Here is a 19,375-nt window from a genome sequence, read left to right on the forward strand (position 1 = left end):
GTACAGGACTCAGTGAAGCACCGTCTGGCTATAGAGAACCGGGTCGTGCACATGACAAACACTGGCTTTGCCAGAGAGGAAGGCTGTGCTCACTCTGCTCCAGGGGAGAGGTAGAGACAGAGCTGCATTTCCTATTACACTGTGACAAATACTCAGACCTAAGAGGCATATTTCTTTCCCAAAATTATAATCAATACAAAGAGTTTTGAATAACTATGAAAAAAAGGGCCAAAATGTGCAGTTTTGGCAGCAATATGTGTCCTCCTGCCACAACCTGAGGGACAGCCAGTGAAAAGTGCAAAGTAATGTTGATAATATTTCCATTTAGCTTAGTTTTGTTTTGTCTTTCATACCAGGTCATGTGTCTTCTCAGTCATGTTGAGACTGATCTACTACCATTGCTTTAATGTATTGTTGATCTGATTAATATTGTTGTTGTAGTTTTTGTTAATGGTATCCCATGTCCACTACTACTATTATTATTGCTGTTGGTCCCACCATTTATTTATATATAAATATATATATATATTTTGTAATATATATACATAATATTTTATTTTTTTCCATATGTATACTTTGACAATGTAAGTAATAATGAACTTGCCATGTCATAAAGTCAATAGATGAATTGAATTGAAGAGAGAGAGAGAGAGAGAGGAGAGAGAGAGAGAGAGAGAGAGAGAGAAGAGAGAGAGAAGAGAAGAGAGAGAGAGAATAAGAATGTTAGTTTAATATGCAGTGCAGATCACCTCCTATTCCCTTCTCAGAGTTTTAAGAATTGTGTGTGTTAATTATTTGTGGCATTTAAAGCATATTGAAGACAAAAGCATAGGATTTGAAGCAATTTATTTTCATCACCGTTTCGCGCTGCTGCTGAGACAAGCAATGGGGCTGGTCTTGATAAATCAATGGATTTTTATTTTCACTGATCTCCATTTGGTATTGGTTAGACTACAATTAGGGCCTACTCCCAACCGGTCACGTTGTACAGCGCCATATTTTCCAACGGAAACCCTGAGGGTGCTGCAGCAACCCCTGAAAAATCTCAGTTAAAATATAATTTTATATATTTTTTCCCATAAATAGTGCACTGGGTCTTTTTACTCAATATTAGCAGATTACAGTAGGAGGCTGTAAAGAACAGGTGTCCTGAGTGCGCAGGGTCTAAGCCTGCATCACAGTGCTAGAGGAGTCACTACAGACCTGGGTTCGATCCTGGGCTTTATCACTACTGGCTGTGAATGTGAGTCCCATAGGGGGTCACAATTGGCCAGCACTTTTCTGGTTTAGGGGAGGTTTGGTCGGGGTCGGCTGTCATTGTAAATAAGAATTTGTTCTGAACTGACTTCAAATAAAATAAAACAATTCTGCATCTATGGTTTGGGAAAAATTAGTTGTATAATTAAGAATAGTTTCTTCTGTAGGATTCAATACTGGAATGTAAGTTGTTGCCCTTTCTCTGCGATTGTCATTCTAATGGATTCCAGAACGAACAAAACCCTGTCCAAACTTTCACAACACCAAGGTACAAAGTTATGGGCAAAGACACAAAACAGCCACATCAACATTTTCATAGAAACTGGAAAACATATATCAAGCAAGTATTTTTTATATTCCACAAGTATTATCAGATTAACAGTTTTTTACAGATAATTATCAGACGTAAATTACAAATGCTGGTAAACACTCAAGTGCATTTAGTTTCAATTTTTTCAAAACAAGTATGCCTTTACTAGTCCTGTATTAGCGGACTGACATAGGATTTTTTTTTTCTGCATGAAAGGAAGCTAGGAAAGGAGGAAAGGAAGCTAGGACAGGAGAAGGAAGCTAAGAAAGAAATACAATAAATTGAGCTAAGAAAGGAAGAAAGGAAAGGGAGTGAAGAAAATAGGAAGGAATCTAGGAAAGAAAAGGAGGAGTTCACATGTACAGTGCATTCAGAAAGTATTCAGACCCCTTGACGCTCCCCACATTTTGTTACGTTACAGCCTTATTCTAAAATGGATTAAATAGTTTTTTCCCTCATCAATCTACAAACAATACCCCTTAATGACAAAGCAAAAACAATTTTTTATGTATTAAAAATAAAAAACTGAAATATCATATTACATAGTATTCAGACCTTTTACTTAGTACCTTGTTGAAGCACCTTTGGCGCCATTTACAGCTTCAAGTCTTCTGTGCTATGATGCTACAATTTGGGCACAAATGTTTGTACCCTGTGTTGTGCTGCTACCATGTTGTGCTGCTGCCATGTTGTGATTCTACCATGTTGTTGTCATGTTGTGTTGCTACCATGCTGTGTAGTCATGTTCTGCTTCCATGCTATGTTGTCTGTAGTGTTGTGTTGTCTCTCTTGTCATGTGTATTTTGTCCTATATTTTTATTGAATTTATTTTGATTTTGAATTCCAGCCCCCATCCCCACTTTTGCCTTTAAGTAGGCCGTCATTGAAAATAAAAATGTGTTCTTAACTGACTTGCCTAGTTTAAATAAAGGTTCAAATAAAGGTTCAAATAAAGGTTTAAATAAAGGTTCAAATAAAGGTTCAAATAAAGGTTTAAATAAAGGTTCAAATAAAGGTTCAAATAAAGGTTTAAATAAAGGTTAAATWAAAAAAACTCTAGGTATTTTGTTATTTAAAAAAAWATAWWAWWAWWKKWMMMSKAAKSMTTTRTCTTTGTCATTACGGGGTATTGTGTGTAGATTGCTGAGGATTTGTATTTATTTAATCKATTTTATYATAAGGCTGTAARGTAGCAAAATGTGGAAAAGGTCAAGGGGTTTGAATACTTTCCTGGGGTGTTATCCCCAGGCTGCGCACCAGATCAAAAATCTCCCCAATTGATTAAACTTTTTAGGGACAAGAAAATGATCATACCTAGCCTATAACAACACAATTCAATAAGCCACTTTTCCTAGTGAATAAAAAACTCTAGTCTAGGCTGTAAACTGCAGTGAATATGCCATTTCAATAACCGCAAAAAAAAGCCCTGCGTTTTGAATGCATGTTAAAATAATAATAATCTACCCTAGGCKTGATTAGGCAACCATTTGGATCAATAATGGGTATTTTAAGTTTACAAGGTCCAAAAAGTCACATTAGCATGGCAGTCATAATGTGTATAATGTGCACTTTGTCAGGATGTATCAGCGTTTACAGATAGGCCTACCATCGGAAAATATGGCTTTCACATGCGCTGTTTGTCGTGGATCATCGTTTTTCCAAGTCTTCCTATAATGAATGTGGCCACCAATATGCTCACACATGTTTAATTTGCGCTCTGCCTTCTCCCCTCGTGATCAGCCTCGCGCACCTAGAATCAAGAACGTGTCAATAAAACCCGTTTTTGATTGGTTTTCAATGTTTTATCGAGAAAAAATGTCTCTGAAAGTGATCCAAACGATAACGAGAGCTATCGTMTTTCACTCTATTGTAGTTAACGTTGTAGTGTTAATGCTCCTGTCCACTTGAATTATAACAACAACAAATTTGCGTTATAGTTATTGTCCTTGGTGTGGAGGGCCCTTTACACTACCCTTAAATTACCTGAACAAGGCCGAGATGGAGAATTGTCTATCCATGTGAGCCTGTTCATGTTACTATATGATTGAGCATTCAAGTAGTACAGGATGTAATTATGAGCATTCAAGTGAAAGTGTAATTGAACCTTTGGAGTTGGAGGATATCATTTTTGTATTTATTTAACCTAGTAAATTGACTGAAAACAGATTCTAATTTACATCAACAACCTGCAGAACAGTTACAGGGAAGAATGCACCAACTGGAAGCTGGGGATGATTAGGTGGCCATGATTGTATGAGGGCCAGACTTGGAATTTAGCCAGGACACCAGGGTTAACACCCCTACTCTGACAATAAGTGTCATGTGATGTACAATGACCAGAGTCAGGACACCCGTTTAACATCCCATTCAAAAGACAGCAACCAACAACAGGGCATTGTCCCAGGGAATTTTATTTTTTTAGACCAGAGGAAAGAGTGCCTCCTACTGGCTCTCCAACACCACTTCCTGCAGCACCTGATCTCCCATCCAGGGACCAACCAYGATCAACCCTGCTTACCTTCAGAGGTAAGCCAGCAGTGGGATGCAGATTGGTATGCTGCTGGCAACAGTTACCTTGCCACAACGTCTTATGTGATCTCATTGGCCATGTTAATGACTGAACTAACATTTGTCTCCTGATTGAGCATCTTCATATGTGCTTTTAATGATCAAATAAATCACCTCAAACAGCTTGTCTGATTCACTGAAGCTTCATGGTGATGATAGAAAAACAACCATAAAAAATAAAAAGAGCACAAGGAAAATCATGAAGCCATTTTATTAAATGGCAACAGAATCACATGCATTGTTGGGGTATGTCCATTTGGGACTTTGTGTGACTTCTCTCCCTTTGTTTTAGTTTGTGTGTTGTGGTCCCTTTCTGGTCCAACCCACAGAGAGCAGACTGTCCTTCAGAGTCATTTCATGGAGGATGATTTCGGTAAATTGAAAATGGGTTTAAGAGTGCAAAATTCATTAAAGTGCTAGCATAACTCTTATGAAAAAAATGGTGTGATATGGCAAACAACTTGCTCATCCCATGGCTATGAGTAGAAAAACAAGACAAACAGAAAATATGTATTTCTTTCTCTGTATGGTCAGTATCGCACAAAAAAGTACTAAATAAAACTGCAACTATTGCATGTTTCTCTCTCCAAGACAAACACGTTACCAAAATAGGAGCACGATTTAAACACCAAACCATGCGAGGCAAATTGTTAAATAGTACCTTCGATTGACACGGCAGGTAGCCTAGTGGTTAGAGCGTTAAACTAGTAACCGAAAGGTTGCATGCTCGAATCACCGAGCTGACAAGGTAAAAATCTGTCGTTCTGCCCCTGAACAAGGCWGTTAACCCACTGTTCCTAGGCCGTCCTTGAAAATAAGAATTTGTTCTTAACTGACTTGCCTAGTTAAATAAAAGGTACAATTTTACTGGAACTGTGTCAAGAAGGTCATACATTAAAGGATCTTATCCTTCAACCTCAATATAACACGGGACAGTCTTTTCCAATAAAAAAATTAATGTAACATCAAAACCTGAATTAAATTAGACAGTGTAGCTAACAGAGGTTAGGTACTGGTAAGGTTATGTGTTGCTCCTGGAGTTTCAAGACGGAGGAGGGATATGTCTCCGGCTGTGCACACGGACGGCAGTGGAACGGCCAACCAACTTGTGCTCAACTGTGTTGTAGTGGCACTTCCTCAGATGGTCAGACATACTGGAGACTTCGCCYAACCGCCACTCACTAATGGGGCTAAAGGCAGTGCTAAATCTCCACACCTGCCCGAACAGGTAAGAAAGCATTAGTAAGGCAGGAAAGTTCAATCCAGTCTAGTTAACATTTAAAGGGGTATAGGGTAAGGGAATCAACATCAGTGCTATTGTACATACAATAAGAAAGGCCTATATGGTGGCAGTGGCACTTTAAAATCCTAGACTGGGAATGTAAATCCTCAGYTGAGGGTTGTAAATATAGTTAGATACAACGGGTGGGTCGAATCCTGATTGGTTAAAACCGCATTCCAGCCGGGGTCTATTCCACACGTTACCACCTGACTGCGCAATCCACTGTCTCATCAGCCCAGCCAGGCAATTTATAAACTTGATCTCCACTATAAAAAGCATCTAGACATTATCTCACATTTCTTTTAAACTAACATTTAGTTTAACAGCAGAGATTTGTAGAAACCTTGCTGGCTGTCTATCCTACATTTGCAACATTGTTTCAATGTTSAAATTCGATCTCCTGCTGTCGCATAGTAATGAAAGTGTCGGAAGTCCGGGATGAGAGACAGGCAGGCAGCTTTTCTAGCCAGTCAAAATCATGAATCAGCATCATTTTTAATGGATATATACAGACATATCAATAAGAAACAGGTAAAACGAGACCAAGTGCAGCTAGTCTTTCCAGCTTCAGTTTCAAGTTATTGTGTAAGCTGTGTTGTTGGCTAGCTCCTCTGAACAACGCAAGAGCACATTTTCTATGCCATTACAGTATCCATTGACTCAAATTGCAGTTTCTATGCCTTCCACTAGATGTCAACAGTCTTTAGAAATTGTTTCAGGCTTGTATTCTGAAAAATTAGGAAGTAAGAGCAGTCTGAATGAGTGGACCCTAAAGTGTCACAGAGCTTTTTCATGCGCAAGACCGAGAGAGTGCGTTTCTTGTTTACCTTTTAAATTGACGATGTTATTGTCCGGTTGAAATATGATCGATTATTTAGGCTAAAAACAACCTGAGGATTGAATATAAACATCGTTTGACATGTTTCTATGAACTTTACGGATACAATTTGGATTTTTTTGTCTTCCTGTTTTGACTGCGTTTGAGCCTGTGGATTACTGAAGAAAACGCGCGAACAAAACTGAGGTTTTTGGATATAAAGAGACTTTATCGGACAAAAGGAACATTTATTGAGTAAATGAATGTCTGCTGAGTGCAACCATATGAAAATCATCAAAGGTAAGGGATTKATTTTATCTCTATTTCTGACTTGTGTAACTGTTCTACTTGGCTGGTTACTGTTTGTAATGATTTGTCTAGTGGGCTATGTTCTCAAATAATCGTAAGGTATGCTTTTGCCGTAAAGCATTTTTTAAATCTGACACCGTGGTTGGATTCACAAGAAGTTAATCTTTAAACCTATGTAAAATATGTTTTGTTTTCTGAATTTTTATAATGAGTATTTCTGTYTTTGAATTTGGCGCCCAGCAGTTTCACTGGCTGTTGAAGAGGTGGGACGCTAACGTCTCACGTACCCAAGAGAGGTTAAACAAATSCAGCTACATTGTTGTTATTCTGGCTACACTTTTTGACATGACTGTAAATTAGCTGTAGTTGGCTAGCTAGCAAGGGATAAGAACTTTGACAGCCAGTAAGGTAATGGGACATTTAGAATTAACAACTGGGTCGCGTCCATAGATACAGAACAAAAAGACTGAATGACTGGCTCGCGTCTCTGGCAACCGAATGGATAGAATGAACGACCAGCCGGCTTGGGCTGTGACCAGGATCCTCCTCAGCTGGACAGTAGCCCGGTGGAGTTGGTGCAGCTGATAAGCTGACTGTAGAACTCCTTCACATCCAAATCATCAGCCTGTTATGAAGCAGCAGCTCATCGTTCCAGTCAATGCTGTTGATGCATTGCTCTGTGCTGAGGACGTCCAACGCTGCGGCAAGGCTCCGCGCCGTCTCCACCGTGTACAGCTTGCTATACCACTCCTCGTTCAAACCATTTTATCCTTCGCTAAGCTCAGTGGCGGTGACTGGGACGTCAATGTTGGTGGTGACTGGGTCGTCAATGTTGGTGGTGACTGGGTCGTCAATAGTGGTGGTGGTGACTGGGTCGTCAATAGTGGTGGTGGTGACTGTGTCGTCAATAGTGGTGGTGGTGACTTCGGTCAGGATAGTGGTGGTGGTGACTGTGTCGTCAATAGTGGTGGTGGTGACTGTGTCGTCAATAGTGGTGGTAGTGACTGTGTCGTCAATGGTAGTGATGACTGTTTCATCAAGGGTGGTGAATGCGTTGTCAACGCAGTGTCCTTCTCACTCGCGCTCTCTACGGCGAAAACAGGTGGCTTTCTCTCGACCATGGGTGCCATTGGGACCACCTTGAGGGACTTGACCAGCGTGTACTGGTCCTGCAGGGCCAGCGCCATGTCCAGCTGCTCTGTCTCCTCCACCCCCCAGCTCAAGCTCTCGTATGATGTGTAATCCAGGCAGCTGARAGCCCACCTGTTCCACTCCATGGTGCGCAGGCATCCGGGTCTGCACTAGAGTGTCAGGGAAGCCAAAACCCCTATTCAGGCAGGGCACTCTCTCCAGGGGACAAAGGAGGAGGTACTCGGGCCCTTCGTAGGAGTGGAAAATGTCCCCACAGACTAGGGGGCAGGTGACAGGAGACACCGGGTTCCGGCCTGGTGATGCACCTCTGACTCAGGCAGGTCACACAGTGGATATGTTGCTGCTCCATCTTTAAGAGGGCAGGGAGTGGAGTATTTAGAGTGTTGTAAGGTGGAGCTGGGAGTGGTGGTGGGACCGGGAGAGTCAGCATCTCTGTGAGGGAAAAAAGAGAAAATACACAGGACCTAATTTTATAATTGATGCAGACAATACAATAAGTATTTAAATGGAATCATTAGCTTTTTTCTACACAAGTAAATTGGGTGAAAATGTACCAAAATGCAGCAATTCACTGTCAGAATCGCCTGTCAGAATCATGCAAGTAGCAACATTATATCAAATAATAATGTAATGACCTGACTAGATCATAAATGAACAATTGTCCAGACAGAGGCTTGAGTTTGCGAATTGACGGTTTATTAAACCAACTTTACACAGGCTACTGTTTGGGCCGTAGCACACGCCAAATAGATGACAGATAACCCACAAGCCAATCGTGACCTTCTCTTGTGAAGCCCAGACGTAAGAGAGAGAGAACAAAGGCTGAACCTGGTCTTAACTTCCAATGCTCCACCCCCCTGCCCAACCCCCCTCCACGCCACTCCGCCAACCACCAGGATGCCCGGCATCAGAACATTCCAGGCATTCCCGTGATTGGCAGATAGCAGGTTGATTGACATGTCGGACCCCGCGAACACTGGGTACTGGTCAGTACAACACAACCACCTCCTAGCCTAACACATAACACACAGCTGTCTGTGCGGGTCGCTACAATAATTTGGATAGGAAAGTGGTCTGTCTTGCTCAGTTCGATACGTAAGCTAAAGAGCGAGCTAGTTTAGCTATGTCGAGTCATTGTAACACCAAATAAAAAGCATAATAACTTGACTGGCCAACTGGATAGRTACTTAGCATAAGTTAGCCGCTAGTTCGCCAGATTTGTCAACAAAGGAAAACAAGCTGAAGCTAGCTAYCAAGTTAGCAAGATTCAGCTTGATCAACCCAAAGCAAACCTAACGAATGAAGGAAAACTATCTGAGGGACTGGTTTCATAGACTGGCCATGCTGATGTTGAGATTCATTGTAGACAACACCAAGCAAGAAGACCGTGTCGCAGTAACTATGTCCCATGAACAACTCAACAAGAAACGTATATTATTGGTTAACGTTACCTACTACAGTACCGTGGAGTTGATGTGACCCGGTTGTTCAAACTCCACGACTATAGAAATATAGCTACTTTCCCGTTTATCTTACAGTGTTACAGCTGGATATAATCTACTTTTTTCTATACATTTTTTCTCTTGTCTTTCAATCAACCTCCCTTTGCCTTGTGTGTCTGCTGTGGCGCCTTCTAAACTGATAGCAGGGGCATATTCATCACGTTAATTTTGATGCAAAACGTTTCTTAAACTGAAGCAAATGGAACGAAACAGGGAGGGACCTACCTGAATTTGTCCAATAGAAACTCTAAGTTTAGGAACGTTTTGCAACTGTTTGTACTAATGATTACAGGTCGGCACTAGTTATCACAGCCACAAAGTCTATTTTCGTTTACATGAATGTTACGAAATAGCCCATTTTGACTTTGTGACTGTGGTAACTAGTGGAAACCTCAAAGAGAGATGTGAGTTACAATTGGACAATGYTTGTCATGTGGGTCGCGGTTCTTTTTCCTTTTTCTTGACTGTGAAGTTTTGTGAAGTTTTCCTTCAACTATTTCACAGCGAAGTAGTCGTATGCCGTWTGTCCATAACACGTTTTGATATTAGCTAGGTAGGAATGCGATTCGTAATTAGCATCTTCAAATGAGGAACTTGTATCGTTTAGCTGGGACGCTAGTTGATATTGTCATCATGCAGCAGTAACGTAATGATAAAATCGTCAACATCCGATTCGGGAACAGGCATGGCTCATTGCAATGTAAGGGGCGGATCGATATTTACAGAATGGTTACRGGGAGGAAAATGGAGGAGGGTCATGCMTTTTCAATATCAGTCAAGGGGAGSGTTTAGTATTATTATAATTGTTTTTAAGTAGTCCAGGGGAGGGTAATGTAATTTGTAGMTGATGACATTTGAATATTTCTCTGTGTTTTAGAATGAGTTGCTTATTAGGCTATATATTCGTGTGCCCGATGCAGCTCCTCATCTCTGATTCTCCGCTGGGCAAGCAGCTGGGCAAGCAATATCAATATCAGTATAAGCTATTTATTGTGGTCTCAATCAAAATACTACGAAGTGCATGATCTGAGAAGCACAAAGCAAAGTTATATTTCTAAAATAGCTGCTGGGATTGTGTGAATAAAATTWGGCTGCATTACACACTGCAATGGATATTCCAACCCTGAGCTCTCACCTGCTCTGCTCTTGCTGATCATAAACATGTTGTGTGCTGCTTAACCAATGGCTGTGCTMTGTWGTGCAGTTCAGGAAGAGAATCAAWGTTTTTTCCAATAATTATTTTTGATTAGGCCTAGTGCAATAAATTAAATATATTGTGTGCGGACTAACCTATAGCCTATGTTCTGTGTAGTTTGAGAAGGGGAGCGCGAAGATGAGACGGAGGACCGGAGGTCAACTTTGATAGCTTGCTACTACTATAATTGATTTAGTTAAAAACAATATGGTTCTTGTCCATGATGTATTAATCAACGTTATTGGTGGCTTTTTGTTGGAGCCTTATTTCTTAAATAGGAAGAAATAAGAGGTAGCTCTACCTGTTTGACAGACGAAATTAGGCTATAGGCTATAGGCTGCTATATCCATAGATTTTGTCGGTCAATTCCTCCATGTCAATGAAGGGCTGTTAAATGAAAACCAATACTTGAGTTGAGGGGGTATGAGATGGTATGCCATAGGCCTACCTTTTAGTAAAGAAAATTACAKAAAGCACATGCCTACCCATTGTTAGRTTAAGATTCTGAAGAAAATAAAACGGATCCGATAATATAAAGTGATCTATAACAGCGCTTTGGTCCACGCCGCTTTATGCTAGAAACAAGCTGAAAAATACCAGGCAAATACTCGGATGCATATGGGAATATCATTGTTTCATTTCTTTGTCATTCAGAGGCTGACTTTGCTTGGGAAGTAATCTAATTATGTTACTATCAATTGATTAAGATATTCACTTTCTGTACAATACAAACAACGCAGACAGCTTTTAGGGAAACACTTGACCTCTCGCTGGATTAAACCACGGATGAAMAGTAGGCAGCAGTTGAAGCTTAAATTGTTATGTGTCGGTAGGCCTACTCTGTCTGGGGTGGAAATGTAGTCCTAATTTTTCAAAGAACCATGCTCAGATCCCTAATGACGTCTCAGATTAAATGATTTGCAAACAGGGACAGTTTCGTTTGCAAACAAGACACACGGATTTGGCATTGGAGAAATAGGATGAGACGAACACATAGGGCTATCTCTCGGGCCATTCTTAGCCTGTCATTTTGGTAATTTGTCTGGATTTAAAAAAATATTCCGCTAATTTCTAAAATTACGTAGAATTGCATGACATTTTTATGAAATGCAATTTTTTCTTGGACCTGCAAATACGATTGTAGAGTCATGTAATGCATTTACTATAAAATAAGGGCCCGCAGCCCTGTGCGATATCAAAATTCCTGCTTTGCTATCTAATGCTTACTGGACGAAGAACAGTTTCTAAAACTGCATATCAAAGGCTCTGGTCTGTCCAAGTAGTGAGGTTAAATGGTAGACATGTTCTCTGATATCCACTTAGTTTTAATTATAATTTTGGGTATAGGGGAGGTCACTTGTTTTTTTTCAGGGAGGGTTTAGGTAAAATGTATATTACTGAAGGGAGGGCCATCTATTTTCACTTCAGAGAGGTCCGAATTTCCCCATATAACCTATTGTAAATAACGTTGGAAGAGGCGCAGCGAGAGGCCAAACTCAACCAAAAARATGTCTTCTCCAGCAGGTGGGGTTGTTTCGTTTCATTTCGCTCACCTAACAAGGAGTTTTTGTATGAAGGTCAATAAGAGTGTCGAAATGTGGTCATTTTTTTAATGTAATGGCTTATTTACTATTTATTTCGAATAGAAGTTGTGTAATGCTTTACTTGCTGCGAGTTTACTGATATAAGTAGGACACGTGACATCCCGGCAACTTTGMGAAAATACATTTTATATCAGTTGCCTCGAGATGGCTATGCATATTTCATGACATGAAGCTAGTAACATAACATCTCTCCATTGAATTCAGGCGGTTGATGTCAACAACTATCATCGAATATTCCAAAATGTATTAAAATAATGAGATGTAACTTATCCACCAATCTAAATAAAGGATTTTTTTTATAAATAGGGTTTAGAAAAAAGAAAGGCTAGCCCTAAACCTATGAATGCAGTCTTTAGAAGGAACGTTAGCTAGGTAGCTCTAGCCAATTCAGCAAAGCCAGCACCACAATCGCAGACCTTCAAAAGTAAAATCTCTGTACAGAAGTTGACCTAGCTATTGTGGGTACTTTAAACTCCTGGATGTCACCCTKGACTCCTACAATTTTAAAGCTAAAACCCAGACAGATCTATAGCTGTGAAGTATGTTGTCTCCAGATGGGCAGATATCAAGCAGACCAGGGAATATTTTCACTGATGGCCTGCTACATCGGCACAAAAGATACAATACCACCCAGCACCGTCTTCAAACGGTCGGCCCAAAGTTGTTTGACACAGCTTACCCTGATGAATTTTTCCACTACGTATCAGAAAATGGGAATATGGACAAAAAGATTTTAAAGGGTGGTATAAGATTTATTTTTGCTTTGCTGTGAAGGACCTTCCGCTTGTGCTGATTCTCAAAGGAAAGACAGATCTGCTTGACTCTGATATTATCAATGAAGCTTACAGAGACAGTCATATTGTTCTGTATCTACCTGCCACCTGACTTTCCCCCTTTCCAGCAGCCACTAACCATGGAGTCCTTTAGGCCCTTCAAGACACTTTTCCAGTAATGCATTTCACATTATATGGTTTTTGTCCATAGGCACATGGTTGCCACAGTGTTGAAGCAGACGTATGACGCTTTTGAGACTGAGAGGACTGTAAAGGATGGGTTCAGGAGGACAGGTATCTTTCAATTTGACCCACATGTCATGGCTGGGTCAATGTGGTGTGGGGGGGGAAGAGATGAGGCCTGAGGTCAGTGCTACTGGACCCTGTGATGACGGGCCAACGGAAGAACAACCCGAACTTGTGTGTCCGAGACCATGACAAGAAGGCAGTAAAGCAAGTTCTCTTTCTTAAGTTCCCTAAAAACTGATGATTAATTTACGCCAAAACATAAATAATCATTTTAAAGTCATGGCTGTATCAGTACATGTTTTTGATCTATTGATTTACAGGAGGAATCTGATGTCAAACTGGTGCTGCCTTGGTCATCCCTGGCAGTTTCTATGCCATCGGAGTCTGTTGTGAAGCGAGAGGAGATATTTGAAGTAGTGCTTAAAAAACAAGAGGAAATTAAGGAGGAGGAGTTGAATGTTGTGTCAAAGATATCCTCAGTAGACCTTCATGTCACGGACTCCAGTGAGGTAAGGAGACAGAACTGCACAACATTTTTTAAATAATGCCAATAATCAATACTGGATGATCATTATCAAYTAAAGCCTATCGACTGGGAGGGCAAAGGGGCAGGTGCTCGGGCACAGGTAGATCGCTATCTGCACGTGCCTGGTTTACCGTGTGGTCTAAATAAAGTCATGTTGGATCATTGATTGAAGTAGACCTATTCAATGAAATGACATTTTCMAAATCTCAATTCACTGGAAAATCTACATGACGTGTGATGAGGTATCCTCTTTAGTGCACTATAAATTCTCCATAATAGTTTGGAGGGGCCATCAATCTCATTGCAGAAAAAAATAACAAGTGTTACATTGATGGATGGGTGTAGACTCGCCTGTTCAAAGCCAGTTCCAACTGTCACTAATGACGTCAGGCCAAACATGAAGGATGGTCCTCGAGGCTGAACATGGAGGACTGTCCTCTCAAAAAAGGTGAACGATTTATTGATAGGCCTTCACTGCACACCAGGACATAAAACGGCAACATAGCCTATGACTCGTTTTGAGATCAGACCGTTTGTCGCAAGTCGGGTCTAGATAGTGACATCAYTTATTTAGAGGGATAAAACAATAGCCTTTTCAGGCCACAGAAAAWGAAGGCAAGGCAAGAAGACGACATAACTTCACAGTTTCCTTCACTTGATGTAGGCAGTCTAAGCTATTTTCCTTGGACATTTGCCCCTATGTTGCAGAGGCCGCATGTAAGCTATAATAGGGTAATTTTCAGGGGGACCGTTCTTAATAATAGGAGCTGTATCTYGACTATGTCATCCTTTAACCTCAAAGGAACTCAAAACCAAAAACACTGAGGTCCCCCCCAAGCACCTACTCCACGACGCCTCCCTCCCTATCCCTCAAAATGTCGCTGTTAGTCTGGATCAATATCAGCTCTTATGACCCTAGGGCAGCCGCGGTGGCAGTGTCATAGTGTCTAGTCTCRATAAAAGTTTGTTTGTGTTGTGGAGCGCAGGGCGGACCTGACTCATAACTCAAACATATCAAGCACAGAGAAGCCCCGGGATACGGGTGACCGGGTCGCATCTGTCTGGGGTCTGCGTGGGATGCTCCCGTGGGTTGTAGACTCACTCATCGGCATCTTCATTGGCGACCGAGAACCACATTTTTTCACTGTAGGCTAAAAATTAAAGTAGCCTATTAAAAGTTAGCCTAGTTTGTAAACTTGGTTGAGGCAAAACATAGACCCAGAGTACTTTTTCATAATGAATAGCAAGCCTGAAACTATCTGACTGTAGCCTATTTGATGATTAGGKGTTTTTCTTTATCAGTAAAAATGTGTACATTTTCATGACATTTATTATTTAGGCTAAACACCTGTCAAATTGTGAGACCTATGATGACTTTGTGTCAGTTTCTGTGTGTGTAGGCCAAAGGCTGGTTGAAGCTATTTTGATTTGATTAGGATCCCCATTAGTCAACGCCAATGGCGACAGCTAGTTTTACTGGGGTCCGACACAACYAAAAATACATTACAGACGAAGTAATTTACAATTTATATCCATTTAAAAACATTAACATGTAGTATGCGTGTGTCTCCATCTATCAGTTGCACATAGTGTAGGCATGTCAGTACATACTTTACACACATCAAGTAGGTCACATGGGATGGGGGTGAGGCGTTTTGCCATGAGGTGTTGCTTTATTTGTTTTTTGATAGCAGGTTTGCTGTTCACTTGCGCAATATGAGATGGAAGGGAGTTCRGTGCAATCATGACTGTGTTATACTGTTTCCTTGAATTTGTTCAGGACCTGTGGACTGTGAAAAGACCCCTGGTGGCATGTCTGGTGTGGTAAGGGTGTGTGTCAGTGCTGTGTAATGAGTTATCTATGCAAAGAATTTGGTAAGTCCAACACATTCATGTTTCTTATAAAAACAAGAAGTGATGCAGTCAGTCTCTCTTAGCCAAGAGAGTGGCATGCATAGTATTMATATAACCACAAGAGGGCGAAATTGTGTCATAAGCAAGTCTGCTCTCAGACGTTTAGAACATTATTTGTCGAACACTAGAGGGCAGTCTGTTGCTTTCAAAAAMAAGTATATTGAAGTAGCTGTTGTTGGCGCTGAAATTGTCCATTTCACATGAGGTCATGGATAAAAGGGATCCAGCTTTTGCCAAATTAACATCAAACCTTAACCTAATTCTCCTAACCTGCTATATTAATTATTCTAACTTTCTGCTCAAATTCTCCTAACCTGCTACTAAGAGTCAAATCTGGCCATGACCAATTCATGATGCCTGAAACTAATTTGAATCTGTGGATAAGAGTAGGGGTTTTGTGCCTTGACTTTCTCCTCATTTTGTTGTGTTACAGCCTGAATTTAAAATGGATGAAATTGAGATTTGTTTGTCACTGGCCTACACACAATAGCCCATAATGTGGATTATGTTTTTAGATTTGTTTTACAAATTAATTTAAAATAAGAAGTGGAAATGTCTTGAGTCAATAAGTATTCAACCCCTTTGTTATGGCAYGCCTATATCAGTTCAGGAGTAGAAATGTGCTTAACGAGTCAGATAATAAGTTGCATGACTCACTCTGTGTGCAATAATAGTGTTTAACATGATTTTTGAATGACTACCTCATCTCTGTACCCTACACATACAATTATATGTAAGGTCCCTCAGTCGAGCASTGAATTTCAAACACAGATTCAACGAGAAAGACCAGGGAGGTTTTCCAATGCGTTGCAAAGAAGGGCACCTATTGGTAGATGGGTAAAAAAAAATGCAGACATTGAGTATTCCTTTTGAGAATGATGAAGTTATTAATTACACTTTGGATGGTGTTTCAATAAACCCAGTGACTACAAAGATACAGGCGTCCTTCCTAACTTTGTTGTCAGAGAGGACGGAAACCGCTTAGGGATTTCAGTTGAATGGCTGTGATAGGAAAAAACTGAGGATGGATCAGCAACATTGTAGTTAATCCACAATACTAACCTCATTGACACAGTGAAGAGAAGGAAGAAGGGACATAATACAAATATTCCAAAACATGCATCCTGTTTGCAACAAGGCACTAAAGTATAACAAAAAAAATGTAGCAAAGCAATTAACTTTTTGTCCTGTTTGGAGCAAATTCAATACAACACATTACTGAGTACCACTCTCCATATTTTCAAGCATAGTGGTGGCTGCATCATGTTATGGGTATGCTTGTAATCGGGGAGTTTTTCAGGATAACAAATAAAAAAATGGAGCTAAGCAGAGGCAAATTCCTAGAGGAAAATCTGGTTCAATCTGCTTTCCACCAGACACTGGGAGATTAATTCCCCTTTCAGCAGGACAATAACCTTAAACACAAGGCCAAATCTGCACTGGAATTGCTTACCAAGAAGACAATTAATGTTCCAGAGTATAGTTTTGATTTAAAACTGCTTGAAAATCTATTGCAAGACCTGAAAATGGTTGTCTAGCAATGATCAACAACCAACTTGACAGAGCTTGAATAATTTWAAAAAAMAATAATGGGAAAATATTGTACAATCCAGGTGTGGAAAGCTCTTAGAGATTTACCCAGAAAGACTCAAAGCTGTAATCGCTGCCAGAGGTGATTCTAACATGTATTGACCAAGGGGTGTGAATACTTATGTAAATGAGATACATTGAAAGTCACTGAGCTCTTCAGTAAGGCCATTCTACTGCCAATTTTTGTCTATGCAGATTGCATGGCAGATACACCTGTCAGCAACGGGTGTGGCTGAAATAGCCGAATCCACTCATTTGAAGGGGTGTCCACATACTTTGGTATATATAGTGTATTTCTGTATTTCATTTTCAATAKATTTTCAAAAATGTCTAAAAACATGTTTTCACTTTGTTATTGTGGGGTAGTGTGTGCAGATTTGTGAGAGAAAAAATATATTTAATCCATTTTGAATTCAGGCTGTAACACAAAAACATGTGGAATAGGTAAAGGGGCACTGTATTTTCCCATCAAACAAAATGAATTCAAGACCATGTCAATTGATTTCTGATTGAGGGGTGTTTATCCTAGGCCCACATTGCTCTGTGGTTCATCTAAAGTGACTCATGCTGTCTCGACTGTTAGGCTAACGGGATATGGTTGAGGGGGACAGTCACTGTGTGCAGTGGTGTAAAGTACTTACGAAAAATACTTTAAAGTACTACTTAATTCGTTTTTGGGGGGTATCTGTACTTTACTTTACTATTTATATTTTTGACTACTTTAACTTCACTACATTCATTAATTATATGATGTACTTTTTATTCCATACATTTTCCCTGACACCCAAAAGTACTCGTTACATTATGAATGCTTAGCAGGACAGACATTGGTTCAATTCGCACACTTATCAAGAGAACATCCCTCGTCATCCCTACTGCCTCTCATCTGGTGGACTCACTAAACACAAATGCTTTGTTTTTAAATTATGTCTGAGTGTTGGAGCTTTACCCTGGCTATCCATAAATAAAATTAAAAAAAATAAAAAAATAGTGCCGTCTGGTTTGCTTAATATAATGAATTTTAAATGATAAATGTACTTTTACTTTTAATACTTAAGTATATTTTAGCAACTACATTTACTTTTGATACTTAAGTATATTTAAAATCAAATACTTTTAGACTTTTACTCAAGTAGTATTTTACTGGGTGACTTTTACTTGAGTCATTTTCTATTAATAAAGGTATCTTTACTTTTACTCAAGTATGAAAATGTTGTACTTTTTCCACCACTGACTGCGTGATAGTGACTTATAACGTTATTTTTGTGCGTTTTCTGATGGTTCTGTCTGGTCTATGGTCACGCTTCTCATGGCCCTCGGGTACCATCTTCTATAGCCTCCAATCTCTTAAATCCCGTTGACTCTTCTCAGCAGGCTATCAAAGAAGTAGGATACATATAGGATAACACCGCATGACATCCGTTTCTAATAAGCGACGGTGTGTGTGTGTGTGTGTGTGTAATGGTGTACGTGTGAGTGTGAGAGAGATTTGTTCATCTCGATTCTATCTATCTATCACTCTCTCAGACACACACACACACACACATAATTACGCTTGCTCTCCATGTTCACACTCCACAGGGCGCGTGTCGGGAAGATATGTCCTAGTGCGCTCGCCGGTTGTTTACTTATTAAACGCCTGCTGCTGCTGGCTCCCGGCGTGCCCACGCAACGCAGCCCTCTCTAGCCTTGTGGGCTCCTTTTTCGTTTTTCTTGTTTTTCCTAACGCTGTTTGATATATGTCGCCCAAACCCATTTCTTGGTGAAGAGAATATGGCACAGAGAATATAGCACAGAAATGACCCAAAGCACCTCTCCACGATTTGGAAGACTGACACTGTTGACCTTCGGCAATTAACTCAATTTACATCTTCTACGTTAGGCTTACATGTAAGGTCTTCAACTATAGGTTTTTCTACCATTGAGGTGCTTCGTTAAAAGATCACTATTTGGATTTAAGTCAGACAGGTCAGTCGGCATATCTGGCATCCATCCGAATTTAGAGGTCAGATATTGGATCAGAAGACCATGGGGTAGACAGATCTATAGACAGATTAGCTAGGGTAGACCAGGACTAGTACAATGTTGGACTCTCATTCCTTAATAAGAAAAGTAACATTTGATTGATGATTCCTCCATTATCTGGTCAACCATTGACAAAATAAATCAATGTATTCTCACACTGAGTGTTGTTGCTGTGAGATGGTCCAGTTGAGGCATGGGGTAATGGACCGGGTCACAATTCTGTAGACAAACACCATCTATATCAGCTGTCTAAGCGGCTTGTGCACTGCTTAACTCTCCAATGCGGCACCACTCAGGTTCAG

The 19,375-nt window shown here is 40.3% G+C and overlaps 1 long non-coding RNA gene across 1 annotated transcript; it reads right to left on the reverse strand.

Annotated features, from left to right (window-relative positions):
• Nucleotides 1-4,327: 4,327 nt before the first annotated feature.
• Nucleotides 4,328-9,337, reverse strand: LOC139023235 (uncharacterized). Its single transcript, XR_011474381.1, has 2 exons — nt 9,159-9,337; nt 4,328-8,127 (listed from the first exon to the last, which is right to left on the reverse strand). It is a non-coding gene; the product is annotated as an uncharacterized lncRNA (long non-coding RNA).
• Nucleotides 9,338-19,375: the final 10,038 nt, after the last annotated feature.

Source organism: Salvelinus sp. IW2-2015, linkage group LG28, assembly GCF_002910315.2.
Source record: "Salvelinus sp. IW2-2015 linkage group LG28, ASM291031v2, whole genome shotgun sequence".
In the NCBI taxonomy this organism is placed as follows: Eukaryota; Metazoa; Chordata; class Actinopteri; order Salmoniformes; family Salmonidae; genus Salvelinus; species Salvelinus sp. IW2-2015.